This window comes from Elephantulus edwardii, unplaced genomic scaffold, assembly GCF_000299155.1.
Source record: "Elephantulus edwardii isolate Elephantulus edwardi_28Jun2011 unplaced genomic scaffold, EleEdw1.0 scaffold00028, whole genome shotgun sequence".
In the NCBI taxonomy this organism is placed as follows: Eukaryota; Metazoa; Chordata; class Mammalia; order Macroscelidea; family Macroscelididae; genus Elephantulus; species Elephantulus edwardii.
In genome coordinates this window covers 4,145,091-4,158,229 of record NW_006399778.1, presented here as the reverse complement: position 1 = coordinate 4,158,229, position 13,139 = coordinate 4,145,091, and positions in this window count along the sequence as shown.

The following is a 13,139-nucleotide window of genomic DNA, read 5'->3' as shown; positions in this document are numbered from 1 at the left end:
ACCAGCCTCGGCTCCAAGGAACACTCTGGTTTCACTTTCTCCAAGATGTACTTGTTTGTTGTTTGGCAGCCTATGGGGTATTTAGTACTCTTTGTCAACACAACTCAAAGGCATTGATTCTTCTGTCATCCTTATTCACTGTGCAACTTTCAGATGCATAGCAAGTAATTGAAAAGACCATGTTTTGGATCAAACCCACCTTAGTCTTTAGACTGACATTCTGAGTGTATAGAATATATGTTTCACAAGCATGGTATCATTCGAGGCACATTCTTTTATAACCTGCTTTCCACTTAACTGTTGTGGACATCTTTCCCTGTCAGTGAATATGCATTTTCTCATCACTGTGTCTGGTTGGGGGTATTCCATTAGGCACTGTCTCAGACTTGAGCGATCTTGGTCCTATTACTGGGCGTTTGGGTTGGTGTCAGGAGTCCTGGTGGTGCTGTGGGTAGAAGTATTCAATAATCTAAAGATCAGCTGTTTAAGCCGTCCACTGTGGGGGTTTTATGTCAAGGAAACAAATATACCATTGGACTGATAGGTAACATCATGATAGATGGAAGAAAGATTGAAACTGTCAACAACTTCTTACTTGGATCTACGATTAATACCCTTGGTACCAAAAGTCAAGAAATCAGGAGATGGGTTGCACTGGGGAATTCTGCAGTTAGAGACCTCTCCAAGTTATTGAGGAGTAATGATGTCGGTTTGAGACTAAGATGCTTCTGTTTCAGGCTATGGTCTCTTGATCACTTACTATGCATCTGAGAGCGAAACAACAATAAGGACGATAGAAGAGCACTGAACATCCTGTGGATGGGCAAGAGAACAAACAGATATGTGTTGAAGGGGGTGCAGCCGGAGTGCTCTTTGGAGGCTCTGCCTCACATTCTTCGGGCATGTTGCTAGGACGGGCTGTTCCTTGGAGAGGAACATAATGTTGGGAAGGGTGGAGGGTCAGTGAAGGAGAGGAAGACCCTCAACCAGGTGGGTTGACACAGTGACTGGGCTTTAATGCGTCAGGCAGTGTGAAGATGGCACAGGATAGAACAGGCTTCAGATCTGTTACTCATAGGGTCACTGTGTGTCATACTCAACTCATGGCACGTAACAGCAACAACAGCTGTGGATTTGGGGTTTGAGTTGGTGTCAGTTTGAATTCTTGGTCATAGAGAAGTGTTGTTATGTATCAGAACCGACTCTGAGCCTGACCCTCCAACAGTAAATCACTTAGGAGGAGATTGCCCATCCTTCTCCCACAAGGCAGCTGGTAGATTCAAGCTGTGTGCCTTTGGGATTGCAGTGCAGCCTTCTGCCGATACACCATCAGAGCTCCATATAGAAACCAGAGAGCCTAACTTAAGCAGATGATTGAGTGAGAATTGCACGTAGAATTGTGTGGGAAAATAAACAGCCAGATCTCAAGATTGACTAGGTTGAGGGTGTGGCCAGTATCCATCTTGCTAGAAGTGGGGGGAGCCCCTCAGGCATCACCATCAGGATGGATCAACCCAAATGTTTCCAGGTTCTACTGTCTCTCTTTCAGGAAGTATAGGTCCAGCTCAGGGCATGGGCCCACTTACAGCTAAGAAGAGCATGGACCATCTTAAGGGATAGAACACCCAGACCCCCATGCAATGGATGAACAGCAATTCCTAGAGAAAAACTGAAGTTTGTGAGCAAAATGAGGGACTGTGTATGCTGTTGCCATCGTCAGGTGCTGTTGAGTCTGGCTCTGATCCATAGTGACACTGTGTACAGCAGCCCAGAACCCTGTACCAGCCTCACAGTTGCTGCCCTGCTTAAGCCCGTTGCCACAGCCACTATGTTGGAGTCCATCTCACTGGGGGTGGGGTCCTCTTTTTCTCTCACTTTCCACTTTACCAAGTACATTGTCCTTCCCCAGAGACTGATCATTCCTGACAAAACCGCAGAACCCTTTGCAGGTGCTGCTTTGCAGGGTTGTAGGAGAGGCGTGTGGTGCCATAGCTGACCATCCATGCTCTGCTCACTGTGCCCTGGTATCCTCACCATCAACTCCGAGAACATCGGCCTCATCAGTCTGCACTGCCTCTGAGTCCCTGAGGCCGCAGGCTCCCCTAGTGGGTCCCTGTCGCTGGCACCCTCTCCTCTCCCATGTTCTGTCCTCTGCTTTATTGCTGGAAGCAAGTTGTAAAATTGAAGGCTTTAAAATTCATCTTCCAGGAGGGCCCTTGCAGGTGGAGAAAGAACATTTTTTTTTCCAACTTAACTCCATGCCAAGGATAAAAATAAGTAAAACCCAAGGTAAGCTGAGAGGAAAAAGGAATTAAGGCATGAATCATCCTCCCCAAAGATAGGAGAGCAGCTAGCAAGCCAGAGAATCCAGAGTCCTCTCTCCAGAGCAGCCCTTCCTCCCTCATTGGGGCCCAGTGGACGATCCAAGCTTTGTTTGAAGCCCTTGCTGAAGATGGAAGTGTTTTTGCATCCGCTGTTTTTATAGATGCTTGCTCTGTCCTGGAAAGCTCCATTAGCTCCTAAACGGCAAAGACAGTTCAAGCACTCCAACACTAGCTGAAAGGTTGGCAGTTCAAACCCATCAACAGGGACTTCAGAAGACAGGCCTGGCAATCTGCTTTTGAAAATTACAGCTTTGAAACCCCAGTGGAGTCCTGCTTCACACATGTGGGGTGGAGGCCACACAACCCCCACCAAGCATTGAGACCTGCAGAGCATCGCACCCCTGCAATGGAGAGGAGGGGTGCAGTTCTCGGGTGTGTGTGTGTGTGTGTGTGTGTGCTCACGCACTTTCACTAGCTTTGGACTTGCAAAGGTCAAAACTCAAATGCACTGGCAAGAAAACCAAACATGGATAGTCTAGCTTAAAGGCACCCTCTCTAAAATCCAAGCTGTGAGCCTCAGGTCTGCTCCCTTAGCCTTTGAGAGTAACTGCGTTTTGAGGGAGTGGTGAGCATGGGGAGCTGCTGGCTCCCTCAGCTTCTCACTGGTCGGTCCTGAATATGTTCACTGGTCACGTGACAGAGGGTGCTCAGCCCTGGGTGACTAATGCTTAATCTCACATGGCTGGAGGCTGGCATGGGGGCACTGGTGCTATTTTCTGCATCTAAAAATATGTTTGGTTTCCTATATTTGGGGCAGTGTTTTGATCCCACTCAGCCTATGTCTTAAGTCAGAACTTCTCCAACTTGAATGTGCTCATGAATCACCTGGGACCTTGTTAAAATGCAGGTTCATGTTCAGTGGATCTGGAGAGCAGCTCAAGGCTCCTGATTTCTAACGAGCCCCCAGGGGAGGTGGATCTGTGGGTCCTTGGGCCATACTTTGAGTAGCAAGGTCACAGTTAATGTCCACTCCTTTGGAATTGGTGTTCCATTTGCACTCCTGAAATTGTGGTTGCTCGAGAGTGGAATAGAGGGGTGAGGTTTTGGGATGGCATCTGTAAATACCTTGGCTACAGAGGGACTTATTTCGGAACAGATGCATCTGTCACCATCTGTCACCTTGGTCTCCGGCTCCTCTCCTCCAGAGCACGCAGGCTGTGACAAGGCGGGAGCAAGTTGCTAATATCAGGACAATGCTGTCCAGTGGGACTTTCTGGGATGATGGGAACATTCATATGGATATTGAGCAGCTAAAATAAAGTTTGACCAAGAAACAGAATGTTTTCTTTTAATTCTTGTTCATTTAAATAACCAATGTGTTCCCTAGCATACATGGAAACACTATTCTACTGAGTGAATTAAGTCAGTCATAAAAGGATAAATCCTCTGTCATCTCTCTTATATGAAATAAGCTCATAAAAGCCAAAGATTATTAATGGCTACCAGGAGTGAGAGGGGAAGGGAGGGGGGTTGTTTGGAGAGCACTGAGGTTATGTTAATGGTGGTGGAACATTTTGAGAAGAATGGCAGCAGTGGTGGTACAAAGAGCCCTGGTGGCACGTTGGCTAAGTGCTTACTTGCTAACCTAAAGATCAGCAGTTCAAACCCACTAGCTGCTCAGCAAGAGGAAGCTGGGGCAGTCTGCATCTGTAAAGACTACAGCCTAGGGAACCCATGGGGCAGTTCTACTGTCCCCTGCCAGATCCCTGGGAGCTGGAAAGAACTTGAAGACATCAGATTAATGGTAGCACAACATGAAAAATACAGTCGGTGTTGTTGAATCTTAAGCCTAGAAGCAGGTATGTTAATGACAATTTTGTGTGTATTTTCACCACAATTTGTTTAAAAATAAATTATTTAAGCAGCTATATATGGTTAGGCAAAAAGAATGGAGGAAGAACTCATCAACAACTTGAATTATACAAATGACACAACCTTGCTTGCTGAGAGTGAGGAGGATATGAAACACTGCAGAAGATCAAGGACTACAGCTTTCAGTATGGATTCCTTCTCAACATCAAGAAAACAAAGGTCCTCACTACAGGACCAATAGTCAACATTATGATAGATGGAGAAAGGATTGACGTGGCCAGTGATTTCATCTTGCTTGGATCAACAGTCAACATCCCTGGTACCAGCAGTCAGGAAAACAGAAGCTGTATTGCACTGGGCAAGTCTGCTGTCTGGGACCTCTCCAAAATGCTGAAGAGCAGTGATGTCAGTTTGAAGACAGAAGTGTGCCTGATTCCAGCTATGGTCTAGCTGGGCAAAGACTAAGGATAACAGAAGAATTGACGCCCTTGAGTTTTGCTGGAGGCGAGAATTGAATATCCCCTGGATTTCCAAAACAACAGACAGACATGTCTTGGAGAAGGTGCAGGCAGAGTGCTCCTTGGATACAAATATGACAAAGCTTCGTCTTTCATACTCTGAACATGTAGCTCAGCCAGGCTATTCCTTGGAAAGGAATTCCATGCTTGGAAAGATGGAGGGTCAGTGAAGGAGAGGAAGACCCCCAATAAGACAGACTGACATGGTGACATTAGAAATGGCTCTAGTGTGTCAGATATGATGAGGACGGCACAGATAGGGAAGGGTCAAGGCTGGCTGTTTACAGGGCCGCTAGGAGTCACCCTACAATGACAAACAGCATCTGGTTAGTCACTTGAAGCAGTACAGGTGAAGGAACTTAGAAATTGGTCCCCTGCTCTTTCCCCCATTCCCGTGGTGCTATGCACCACATGCATCTTTTAAAAAAAAATTAAAAAGTAAATCTTACTGGGGCCGGGGGGAGGGGGGCGAAATAAATCTTAGCACAAAAGTGTTGTTCGGAGACTTGGGAGCTCGCTTGGCCGTGCCTGCTTGTTTTCCTCCTCACCCCAGCCTCTGCTGGAATCCCTCTGAAGCCTCTGCCTTTGTGTTATCCTGTCACACTTGAAATAGCAAGGAAGGTCACAATTAATGGGTCGTTGGGTCTCCTTCCAGTTGCATCCTGGAGTTATAGTGGAGGGCATCTGGTGTTAGGATGGCATCTGTCGCGACCTTGGCTGCAGAGTGACCTACCTCATCACAGCTGCATTTGTCACCGTTTCTCCTCATACTCATGTGCCCTGGGACAGGTTGGGGGTGGACACACAGAGTGGAATGGCCAAACACTTGGGAACCAGACAGGTTTGTATTCAGCTCCTTCCTGTCCATTCCAGGCTGTGTGGCCTTGAGTAAATCCCTTAACCTCTCAGAGCCTCAACTTCATCTATGCAACAGGAGGCTTTTAAAAAGGGTCGGCAGAGCTCCCAGAGTAGGAGTTCGGTACTTAGGATCCATGATTGTAGTTGCTATTATGTGAACACTTTCTAAACTATAAAACCTGATATAAATGGGAAGCAAAACATTGCTGTCAAAAATTCTTCTTTTTAAACAAAATTCTCGGAAACTTTCAGGAAACGGCATCAACCAGGCCCAGGAGACGGGCCAAACTCTCAAAGCAATAAATCTGAACATTTTCTGCTGCTCGCACTGAGCAAGCGTTTTGACGTTAGCGCTGAAGCTGCGGAAATTGGGAAATGAGGACGAGGGTTTGTTGACTGTCCAAGGGCTTCCAGGGGCCTGGTTGTGGGGGTTGAGGACCAGAAGAGGATGCTGAGGGCTCGAGGGAGAGAGTGACCAGGCAGGCAGCTGGGAGGGAGAGGCTTATGTTTTGTAGTCTCTGTTGGAGCCTTCCTACAACCTTGAAAGCGAGGCAGGCCAGGCAAAAGTGATACCCCATTTTACAGAGGAGGAAACCAAGGCCCAAAAAAGGCTTGTCTAGATCAACCAGATGCTCTGGCCTCCAGGCAGTCACCACAGAAGTCCAGCGTGGCCTCCTTGTCCCTAACTTCCATGACCCAATTCTATTGTGACTTTTGTCGTGGTTCACTCAAGTTAATTTGTTTCATAACCTGTTCCACTGGCAAAATAACTAATAATGCCCCTTCACTCAGAAGTGAACACTCAAACTCATTGCTATCAAATGGGAGCCGACTCATAACCGACCCTCCAGTTGGCTTTCAGGGACTGCAAATCGCACAGGAAGTCTTCATCTTTGTCCTGTAGAGTCGTTGGTAGACTGGAACCACCCGAGAGGCGCCACCTATGGGTTAGCAGAGCAACTTGTTACGGACGGGGCTGCCAGAGCTCCCTATCTCTCTTCATTTTTTTTATGTCACTCTCAGAAGTGAAGATATCATTTATTGTTGTTGTTGTTATGTGCCATCGAGCCACTTGTGATTCATAGCGACTCTATGAACAATAGCTCTGAACCCTGCCCTGTTCTGAGTTAGTTTCACTCCAACACACCTAATCCCATTGCCCCACTTATCATTTATTATCTGGGCAATAAATTATAGGAGCCAGCTGCCCAAGGCTTCCTTTCATAGATAGGTGAAAATAATGGTAACTGGGACAGTTCTCCCAGAAGTCTACATGGGAAATGATAAGAGCCCACCCCAGCAAAACATTAAATATGCAAGATTCTTCTTTTAGAAAGCAATCTAGAAATCCCTAATATTCTTACACACTTCTCTGCCTTCCCATATGCTGTGTCCCCTGCATGGGCTGTACTGTGCCTGTATCCTTCCCCCCAGATATGTTTACTAACCTCCTTTTAACTCCTCAAAGCTGTCCTCAATGTCTCCTCTTCCAAGAAGGCTTCCCTGACTCCTCCCTGCTCCTCCATCAACACAGCTTCAAAGCTCCTTTTTCTCAGGTTCCTCCCACCCTGGCTTGCAGCCTTCCCAATTTGGTATGAGTCTCTCCTTACTAGGCTGCAGTCTCCTACATGAAAGGGACCTTCTTACCACCTCTTCATCTCCGACATGCAGGCAGTGATAAATGTCTGTGCTGGAAACGTGGGAATTAATGACCCACCTGAGCTCTGTCCAAGTTTCAGGTTGGAAACAGACATTAGGAACCAGGTAGGGGAAACAATGATCCATGTTATTGCAGGATTTCCTGTTAGTGCCCTAGGGATTAGGGAAGGGAGTGTGCTTGGAAGCTTGAAAGTAGGATTAGACATTATGTGTATTGCAATTAGCAATCTGGAACAGGACAGGCATTCCAGGTTGAAAGGGTGGGGGGAAAGGGAAGGAAATCTGTATGAATGAGTGAATGGAAAACCAATTTCTTTGTAAACATTCAAAATCACAGTTAAAGTAGAAGAGGGAGGGTGAGCTCATACGACTTGAGGCTGATCCCAGAAAGAATGACTACAAGATTGTCAGCACTCCTCTTCTCACTAAGGTCAGGAGCCATGAGGACATCCCCAAATCACCAAAGGAGCCCTCTTCCCCTGAAGAAAGTGGCTGACTGACCTCTATCCAAGTGGGAGAACCAGTCCCATTTTATGTCTTAGCTATTGTGGATTCAGGGGGTAGTAAGGTCACATTCGTGATTTATTTGTATTTGAAGCTTAAGCTTTTTACAGCTGAGGTTCAGCTTAATTTTGTTTCTATTCCCTAACCAAAAGTATAAGATCCAGGGACTGAAATGAGTAGAGAAGAACACACGTAGATTCACATCTCTCTCTCTCTCTCTCTCTCTCTCTGCTTTAATCTCTTATTCCTTTGTATTAATTGCTCAGCCTTGACCATGGTCCAGGGATGTGACTCTATCCTCTCCCCCAGAGGTGGACAGCAGCATGTTTAGATCTTCCTACACTGACTTTCAGGAGGCTCCTACCTCACACCAACCATTATTCCTTTGGAAATCCCCTCAGGTCACCTCTCCTGAGGACCAGTGGTTCTCAGTGGACCAGCAGCATCAGCATCACCTGGGAACTTATGAAATACATGTTCTCGGGCCTCACCCCAGACAAGATGCCTCAGAAATTTGGGGTCAGGGGTGTGTGGAGGCAGCAATCTGCATTTAACTAGCTCTGGTGACTCTCACACACCTGGGTAAAATGTGTGGCTCACATTCTCTCTGAGGCCCTGCCTAGCCTGCTTTCACCTCCCGTTACTCCAGGCAGGAACTGCATGGCTCCTCAGAGTTTCTGCATGAAGAAAACTGCTCTGCCTTTGAACGACAAGAACACCTCTCCTCTGATCTATCCCCTTCAATTAAAAAGCAAAATCACATAACTAACCAGGAGAGAATAAAATAGATGAATGGGACCTTCTAAGAATCAAATCCCTGTGCACATAAAAAACTTCTCCAATAGGGTAAAAAGGAAAATCGCAGACTGGAATAAAGTATTTAGCAATCATATATCTGGTAAAGGACTTATATCTAGAATTTATAGATTATTTCAGCACTTCAACAAGAAAAAGGTAAACAACCCAATCACAAAATGGGCACAGGGTATGAACAGACACTTCGCCAAAGGAGACATTCATATGACAAACACATAGAGAAATGTTCAAAATCCTTAGCTCTCAGAGAGATGACAATCAAAACAACTATGAGATGTCATCTCACCACAGCAATAATAGCAAAATTCATCAGGGCAGCAAACAATAAATGCTGGTGAGGTTATGGGGAGATTAGAACTCTTAGTCACTGCTGGTGGGAATGTAAAATGATTCAACCACTATGGAAAGTGGTCTGGCACTTTCTCAAAAAGTTGAAATTAAAACTATGATTTGACCCAGCAATTCTATTACCAGGGGTATGCCCTAAAGAAACCAGAGCCATGACTCAAATAGATGTATGCACACCCATATTTATTGTCGCATTATTTACAACAGCAAAGAGAAAAAGGGAAGCCAAGTGCCCATCAACAAATGATCAACACATTTATCACAACACATTCCTTTCCAGGTCATCTGTTGTTTTTGCTCCATCCTGCAGGTTCTTGATGTTGGGGTCTGGACCTCATTGCTCCTGCTCGTCATTGTTCTGAAATCCTCCAGCCTGCATCTTCACCAATGCTTATTGAGTGTCTTTTCCCAACTGAATGGTAGACAAGGTGCAGAAAAGAAATCTGTGAACAAGACCGGCAAGATTTTGCCCCCTCTCAACCCTGAGGCTCCCAGGCTAGATGGGGGAGGGGCAGGATGAGCAAGATAAGCACTTGACACAGAGAGGGGACACTTGACAGTAACTGAGGAATAACCTCCAGATGGGAAGCTGACATCACTAGAAGTGGGAACAGCATCCCAGGCAGTAAGTGCAAAGGTTCCAAGATAGGAAAGGATTTGGTATGTCTGAGGAGGAGAAAGGAGGCAGTGAGTGAAGGTTAGAGGGTGTCAGAAGTCCATCCTGTAGGGTCTCCTCAGCCTGGGGATGAGCTTGATTTGAATCTGGGAGTGGTAATTAACTTGTCATGTTTATATGTTGTCTCATTGATTCTCACAGTGACCTCAAGTGACCGAGTAAAACTGCCCCATTGGGAGTTCTCAGCTGTAATGTTTAGGAAAGCAGTTCCATATATCTTTCTCCTTCAAGGTGGCTGTTTGTTATTGTTGGTGCCATTGAATCAATTTGAATTCATAATGACCTTGTGATGTTCTTAAAATGACTGCTGTGTTTGAGTCCATTGTTGCACCATGGGGTCAATTTATCTCTTTGGGGGATCTTTCTCTTCTTTAACAACCCTCTGCTTTTCTGGCACAATGACTGGCCTCTCCTGTTAACATGCCCGAAAATATGTGAGATGAACTCTCTCCATCGCTGCTTCTCTGTCTGTACTTGCTCCAAGACAGAAGTTTATTCTTTAGCAGCATGAGTTCAAACCACCAGCCTTTCAGCCACATGCTTAACCACTATACCACTAGGGCTTCCACGGGAAGCTAGTTGTTCGGTGTCATCCAGTTGGCTCCGAATTGTAGCCACCAGATGAAAGCGTGCCTGACCTTGCCAGGTTTGAAGCAGAGCTAGGAGCTGTCCCATGTCACACTTCTGAACACTCGGCAGGTAACGACTCCATTCTCCTCCTCACTCACTCGTGTGTTTGTGTTGGTGAAAATCACACTCCTATTCCTACTTTGAAACTTCTGAAACCTGTGTCCTTGGGAGGGGAGGGGAAAGAGGACCTAGTGCCCTATGCCAGGGCTTTTAGTGTCACCTCTTTGTGACTTGTGTTCTTCTGGCCTCCACACTTCAGGGCACCTGAAATACCTCCTTTGCTCTTTCTTCCAGAAGTTGGGAACTAAGCCTCCAGTCTCAGCTTCCCTGGATTATACCCCACTCCTTCTAGCAGACCTAGTTAAGCATTTTAAAAATTGAAGCTATTTCCTAGTTGACTTGGTATACAGAATGGAGGTTGTCTGTGAGGTCTAGAGACTTTTCCCTTTTGGAACCTTCTGGATTTGTGAAAGGAATGACATCAGTGATAGCATTGTGGCCTCAACATCATTCATATCCAGAGTTGCCTGGACACCAAGACCTCCCACCCCCACCCCCACCACATGCCACAGCCCTCATCGCTTCCACCTGTAGCAACTTCAGCAGTGTCCTGGATCTCAGGGTCAGCGTTAACACTGCCTGCCGCTCCCTCTGTTAAGTATCTCTGGACATTTGCATCCCTCCAGTTCAGAAACCATGAAAATATCTCTTGGCAGAGAGCAATACACAGTGCAAGCAGGACAGTAGGAATTTGAGTGAGAACTATTATTAAAATAATTAATTTGGGAGACAAAGGAACAGCAACCCGTGGGTCCCAACAGGAACCGCCAGCCAAGCCCTGGCAGGAGCCACCCTCCAAACCCAGTAGGAACTGCTAGCTGAGCGGCTTGGGACCCACCCACCAGGAACAAGCAGGACAGCGGACATTTGACTGAGTTTTCTCAAGCTTCAGCACACTCAGAGCCCTGCTGGGTGAGAGCTGCTGGGAGTTGGACAGCTGGAATTTCAGTGAGAACCTCATGTGAGCCCACCCAGACAGGTGGACACTGAATGAGGCCCCCACACATACACGCCCAGTCCCCATGCCCACCCAGCACCCGTTCTGCTCCACACCCATGCATCCATGTCCAGTCAACTAACTTGAATTTAATCTGGAGTGCCTTGATCTGACTTAGCTGCAACAAGAGGCTGCTCTCACAGGCCCTGAACAGAATCTCCTCTTGAGTCAGAAGTTCAGAGAGAAACACAGGTAGGGTAGCTGGCCCACTCTCTTGTAGAGCAGTGACTTCAGATCAAGAACCTATCATCACCTCAGGCAGGAAAAACTCTACCACAGCAATGTCACGCAAGAAGCAACCTACATCACACCCTACACAAGAACAAAGCAAGATGTTACCCCTAAAAAGTAACATAGTATCAATGGATTTCCTGAAGCCAGAAAGTCTGATGAAACTTTCTGACACAGAATTTAAAAGAACAATGATTTAATATTTTCAATGAGAGAAAGACAAACTTGAAGAATTACAGGACACTGCAGGTAAAAATCAGGAGGAGCTTAAAAAAACAATCTAAAACAATGCAGATAAAACAAATGAGACATTAGAGGCTCTGGAAAAACAAGAAACCATGATCCAGAATCTAAGGTCCAATGGCTGTCAATGTGATGGGAAGGACACATGAATAGAGTTGAAAAAAAATGGAACACATGGTGCAACCACTGTGGAAGGTTTGGTATGGTGCTTTCACAAAAAGATGCAAATAGAGATACGATTTGACCCAGCAATTCCACTACTGGGAATATATCCCAAAGAGACCATAACTGACATCCAAGCAGATAGATATATGCACACCCATATTTATCTCAACTTTGTTCACAATAGCAAGGAGTTGGAAACAACCCAGGTGCCAATCAACAAACGAATGGATAGAGAAGCTGTGGTATATTCACACAATGGAATACTACAGTGCATTGAAAAACAAGGAACTCATGCAATATTATTCAAAATGGGTGAGCTTGGAGGACATTATGCTGAGTGAAATATCTCGGTCGCAAAAGGACAAATATTGCATGGTGCCACTGCTGCAAAATGGGACTGATATCAGGGTAGGGGTAAGACTGGGGAAAACTGGATAAATTGTGTATACTGCACTGAGACAGATGCGGGAGAGAATAATTTAAAAACGATGTGTGATAGGGTATTATGGTTATCACAAGAGTCCACAATTAAGGTTGCATAGTGGAATGGATTTGGGGTGGTGGGAGAGGTGCATGGGGATTGTGTACCAGGGAGGGAGTTTTACTTTTCAAAGAGAGGAGGAAACTGGGGGAGGGAGAGCTGGGCGGGGAGAGAAGTGCAGCAATCAATGAATGGAAATCCAAAATCTCTATAAATGTTCATTAAAATTATTAAAACTTTAAAAAATTACCAAAAAATGGAACACAGAACAAGTGAAATAGAAGATAGAACTGTCACCACTGATCTGCTAGAGCAAAAAGCAGGATCAAAAAGGAAGGAAAAAGAAGAAAACCTAAGAATTATGTGAGACAACATCAGGAGAAATTAATGTGCACATCGTCGGAATTCCAGAACAGGAAGAAGTAAGTAAAGGCACTGAAAAAGTGTGGAAGAATTACTAGAGGAAAACTTCCCAGGCATAATGAAGAATGAGAGAATATATATTCAAGAAGTTGAGTGAACACCATATAGAATAGACCCCAAAAGAAAAACACCAAGGCATATCAAAGTCAAATTTGCCAGAACCAAAGATAAGGAGAGAATTATGAAGCAGTGAGGGAGAAACAAAGAATAACCTATAAGGGATGGCAGGTAAGATTAAATGCCAATTTTTCAGCAGAAACCATGAAGCAAGAAGACCATGGCCAAGTGGGATTCATAACAGGTATGCAAGGATGGTTCAACATAAGGAAAACAA